We start from the raw sequence: 6,000 nt of genomic DNA, 5'->3' as shown, positions 1-6,000 counted from the left end.
TTTTATTAACCTTACTGATTCTCTTGTTGTTTGTTATAAGAATAGTCTCAAAGTTTGGTGGAGACAGGGAGATGGGCACCAAGAAAAAGAAGGAATTCACTGGGAGTGCATACTACTTTTTGGAAAAATTCTTAGCTTTATTTTCTAATTTTACTGAAGAGCAAATTGGGAACCGAAAGTGAAGTGATTTATTCAAGGTCATACACAATACAGCCTCAATCAATCCCTCATTACATCACAAACTCAAAGTATACCTTTTGATTTCATTCTTCTTGTGGTAAAATATCTTCCTATCAGATTGAGATAACATGGAAGTCTGTATCTTCGGCTTTGATAACTTCTGTAGCTGTAAACTTGATCACAGAATTCATATTTTATCTTTCAAACTTTTAATTTATCATCTTCCTTGCCAGCTGTGCTCTCCCACCCTGCCTGTCATCTTTGGTGATGTCCACATCTCCTCTCATCCTTTGGGAGTCATCCTTTAATTCCTCTCCTTCTTCACGTTGACTTCTAATGAGTGAAAGAATAGCAGCATTAGCATCTGTTTGTCTCTTTTGTTATACTGTATGTTCTTTGGGGAATTAGGCTCAATCTTATTTATCTTTGAATAAATAAATTTAGGCTTTGTTGAACTTTCTTATGCATAGTAAATAAAGGACTGATGGGTATGAAGCAATGGATAAAACTAGAATATCTTATTCATTTGTTTTTAATGCACTTATATCCTACTTTCCAAACAGAAAATTCTAATATGTAGTATGTAAGATAATCAATCAAGTCCTGCCTTAGTTCAGACCTTCCTCAGGTCTTTCATGGTTTTCCTTAGAGGTATGAAACAGTTTCTTAACTGACTTTTCTCATACTTATTGTGCCTTTTTCCATATGTTCCTTATGTTAATATCTGCATTTCTGGGTAAATAGTATCTGGATATTATTTAAATTATTTATAGCCCAATTTCTTCTTCATTTCAATATACTCACTGATATTTCCATAACTCTTGGTCCTTAGATCAGGTCTTAAGGGAAAATGATGCTCCTTGTATTCATTCAACCAAACATGTGTCAGCCTCAGTTATGTGTCACAGTGTCCTTACCTTTAGGAGATCCATATGGTGGCATTTTTGTTTTTTTTTTTCCCCCAGAAAACATGTCCTATTATAGAGCAAGGGAAGATGAAGAGCTTACCACCACATTTTCAGATCCTAAGTGATATTTCTAAATCTTTTCCTCTACAGATTTACATGCTACTTTTGCACTGCCAATTCACTGAAATGGTGTGTATTCATGGCAAACAATCCTCCAGTCACTGCAGGTGACTTTACTGTTGCATTATCTCCATCTGGTCCTTGTAGCTCAGAAAGGGGAACAAGGTCCCATTTTGAAGTATGGCCCCCCAGCTGAATCCTCCCTGTTCCACGGAGGGCAGCAAGTTGTAGACAAGCATTTCTGCACTGATGATATCAGCTGGGTGCCAAGCCATGGGCTGCTGGTCCTCTTGGATGACAGCCAGCAAGAGCTGCAACCACATCACATTCACTTCACAGTGGCTGTCCAGCAACACCAGAATTTCTCCTGTAGCATGGGTTGCTCCAATCATTCTTCCTCCAATCAAAGCACCATGCTTTGTATTTCTTGTTACTTTAATTTTTCCAACAAGGTATTTGGGGATATATTTATCTAGCTCCCCTTTCAAATCATCAAAGTCATTATCATTATCCATGGAGGTGATTTCATGAAGATGATGTGCTTGTATGCTGTCTATGACCATGCACTGTCCTGGGCAAGGCTAACACAGCTTTGCTGTAGAGACAAATAATAACACTAGGGACTATCATATCAGTCAAGTAAAGACTTTTCTTTACATGCTGCTCTCCTTGTGTCTGACAAATCTCTATGGTAGGCCAAGCAGTTACATATTAAAAGCATGTATCTGAGAGTCTAAGTGTCTCAATTCCTGATCATTTTCTTTAGAAATTATATCCAATTTAGAAGAGAATTTCACATTCTTTTTTTTCTGGATCTTCAACATGAATATTGTACCACAATTTTGTGTGCTTTGAACTATGATTCCAACACTGGCCTTGGAGCTTGAATGAAACAGGGTATAGAATATTTTAGGCAATGATCCACAGGGGACAGACCCCTCGATAAGCACATACATGAACAACTGAATAACTTGACTGAAGTTGGAATAGGCAAGGAACAAAACTCTCCAGGTCACAGATATAAAAAGGCACCCGAATAGCTATCTCAAACTGTTACACTTAACATTGTGGACCTAGCAATGAAAGGACCTTTTCAATTTCTTGGAACAGAAGCTGCTGGAGCCAAAAACTAATGCTGGAGACTGAGTGTGGACCAATGTGAGAATGAGAACATCCCAGATGCAGTTGGAGGTGGGAGTGGGGATGCTTCTGCAGGCTTTACTTCCAGGTACCCCATCATGTCCTCATGTTGAAGACCCCCGATGGAAACCTTGTGACTCCCAAAACCACCAGCCCAGATCAGGACTTCACAGAATCTGGCTGCGGCACCCTCTCTCCCTGCCTTAACCCCATGTGGGGTAGGAGAGGCCAGTGAAAGGGGCCCCGGCAATCCCCACAGCCCAGCTTTGGACATGCACCTGTCACACTGGCAGTCATAGGTCCCAGGGCCTTATGCCACCATCTATTTCTTTTCCCTTTCTCTCCACCCCACCCAAAGAAATTAGCTAGGCTTTTAAAATTAAATGAGAGTTTTGGTGTGCTGGGTGGTTTAGTCGGTTAAGCATCAGACTCTCGATTTTAGCTCAGGTCATGATCTCAGGGTCCTGAGATCGAGTCCTGCGTGGGGCTCTGCACTCATCAGGGAGTCTGCTTGAGACTCTCTCTCTCTCTCTCTCTTTCCTTCTTCCCCACCCTCCAGCTCAAGTGCCTGCCCACACATACTCTCTCTCAATAAACAAAGAATTAATCAATTTAATTAAACAAGAGTTTTAACAGCGTGTCTTGGGAAATAGCAAAATAGTTTGAGCATTTCCACCCTCTCCATTCCAGTTTAAAGTGAATGGAGGATTATTTAAAATAGAAAAGAATAAAATAAAAATAAATAAATAAATAAAAATAAATAAAAAATAAATAAAAATAAATAAATAAAAAATAAAATAGAAAAGATAGGAGTGTGTGTGTGTGTATACATACATATATATATATGTATATATATATTCTTTTTTGATTTTTTTTTTGCCTATTAAAATATTTTTGTTGAGAATCTCAGTTTTCTTTTCTTTCATTACAACAGTATTCGCATGCTTTTGGTGCCTCCTGAAGAAAGTCCTAAGTGAAAACAAGAAGAAGGAAAAGGAATAGAATATGGCAAAATAACAGTGCTCCATTGGTAACTAGCTGTCTATTCCTTTTTTTTTTTTTTTTTTGTAGAACCTGAAAATTTCCCTTTTGAAAGATTTTTTACAGTTTGGTTTCTGTCTTCTAGCATGGAGACTGGTATTTACCTTGAAGGCAAATAGCTCCTTTGATGTCCATGACTACATTAATATATCTTTTCTTATGCAGAAGTAAGACATTGTGTTTAAGCATGTGGCATACTGATTAGTAGATAGAAGGTGCTAAACAAACAATTTCTTGACTTAAATTGGATAGTAAGCTTTTGGTTTATTTTGAGACTCCTTTGGGATTTTATTTGTGTTGGCTAAATAAAGTAGTAATTGGAAAACGTAAAAAATAATATTATCTACTTCAGAGTTGCTGGAAGGATAACAAAGCTAATATTTGCAGTGACTTAGTTCATCTTTGGGATACACTAAGTTCTCAAAGTGTTTATTACTTTTGTTGAGCTATTATCAGTAATGAACACACATGGTACTTGTGTTTATATGTGTGCATTTTGGTTTCTATATGCATACATGCATATGTGTGCATGTATTTTTAAATACTATAATATCATGATTAATACGTATCTATAAATTCACTTAAAATTATTCCTGACTTTATCTTTGAAATTTAAATCATATATATGTTTTAAGACAGTGTACATTATTACTGCATAATGTGCTTTTTAGGGAATTTTTAAAGAGCTACTCTAATCTTTATAGCTTTCAATATTTTAAAATCTGTCTTTAAAACGTGGGATTATCCCCTTGAGTCTATGAGAAAAAGCTCTGTTTCCAAAATTGAAAGAATGTGTGTCATTTCTATCTAGAGCACGGGCACATGTGAATTTTACAGGACTGGGGAGGATTAACTAGGAACTTGGTACGATGTAAAGGCATCTGAGAAGCAGTAGGAGATGATACTTGACCTTTTGAGGCTTCTCAGGGGATTGAAGTTAAAGCAACTCCAGGTGGTCTTCAGAATCACTTGACATTTCCCGTAAGTAAGGGGCCAAACAAGAAAAAAACTAGAGAAAGTCAAGAGTTGCAATAAAGTTCCATTTCACCAATTTATTGAATATATTTATTTAAAGTATCTTTTTGGCTCTACAGTTAGTATATCCAAAATGCCTGACTATACTCAGTGCAGCAACCAATATGATACTTGTATTTGTCAAAGTTCATCCTCAGGTCTTTTCCTTTGTAATAGCCTCACCCTCAGAGATCTCAGTCACTTCTAAAGTTTCAGCAATTGCATCTGTGTTGATTACCTAAACCCATGTTGCCAGTCCAATATTTTTCCTGAATTCAAGATCTATATTTCTTAAAGATTTTATTTATTTAAATTAAAAATATAAATTTATTTATTTATTTATTTATTTATGGAGCATAAGCAAGGAGAGAGACAGAAGGAGAGGGAGAGAGAGAATCTCAAGCAGAGCCCTTGCCGAGCACCAACTCTGAGCCCAACACAGGCCTAATTTCACAACTATGAGATCATGACCTGAGCTGAAGTCAAGAGTTGGATGTTCAATTGACTCAGCCATCCAGGTTCCCCAAGATCCATGTTTTTACACCTACTCTCTATCTTCATTTGGATAGCTTACTGTTACCCGAGACCCAGGTTCTCCATTTTTCAAGATGAATTAGCATCTACTATTTGATGTGCTGTGTACTCAACACTGTAGATATAATGATGAACAAACAATGGAGCACTTCCTAGAGGAGGCTGTGGTCTAAACCGCAGGTCAACAAACTTTCTTTTTCCCCCCCAGAAAAGACCAAATAAATGTAATTCACCATAGGAATTAGGAAGGCTTTCCCAGTACACAGTGACAATAAACTGCTTCCCCTGCTTTGTGACCATTTTGTACTGTATACATACTCCAATTATACCCTTAACACATTTCATTAGAGTTGTTTCTTTGTATCAGGGGTCAGAAACTACAGCCCACGGGCTAAATCCTGCAGTGGACTAGATATTAGGGGATGAGTAGATTACAAATTGTTAGAAAACCTGATTTTTACTTAATTGCAAAAAAGCTCCTTCTCTAAATTATTGTTTCTGGTATTACCAGGAATATCACCACTATCTGTGGTGATTGCCAAACTGAAAACTGAATTCTTTCTTACACTGCAACTGACTTTAAATAGGTTACTTGCTATGTCATGTAGACAGGGGCTAGTCTAGGCTTTGTATACTTAGTAATTTATATGGTGTGTGGGCTTTATTTAAGTAACGAATTTCCAATTTCCATGAATAATTCAGTATAGGCCTCAAAAAGGGATGTATAAGTCAGGGTCCATGACACATAAACTTTCTGGTAAATTCTGTGTCCACACGCTCCTTTCTGTTTCTACTTCCTCTTTAGTTCAGACCTTTATTATGCTTCATTTGGACTCCTGCTATAGTCTCTTACATTGATTTTCTGGGATCGACATAACAAACCACCACAAATTGGGTGGCTTAAAAACAGAATTTATTTTCTATTGGTTAAGGAGGACAGAATTTGAAATGAAAGTATCAGCAAGATTGGTTCCTTCTGGAGACTCTGAGGGAGGAACCATCCCATGCCCTTCTATTTCGGTTATAGGCAATCCTTCAGATTCTTTGGCTTATGGATACATTA

General features: G+C 37.2%; 1 pseudogene; it reads right to left on the bottom strand.

The window, feature by feature from the left end:
• Positions 1-892: 892 nt before the first annotated feature.
• LOC116877261 lies at positions 893-2,032 on the bottom strand (annotated as a pseudogene).
• Between the last annotated feature and the right edge of the window lie 3,968 nt (positions 2,033-6,000).

This window comes from Lontra canadensis, unplaced genomic scaffold, assembly GCF_010015895.1.
Source record: "Lontra canadensis isolate GAN:19392208 unplaced genomic scaffold, GSC_riverotter_1.0 scaffold51, whole genome shotgun sequence".
Taxonomy (NCBI): domain Eukaryota; kingdom Metazoa; phylum Chordata; class Mammalia; order Carnivora; family Mustelidae; genus Lontra; species Lontra canadensis.
The sequence above is the reverse complement of the archived record's forward strand: the minus strand, read 5'-3'. Positions and strand labels throughout refer to the sequence as shown.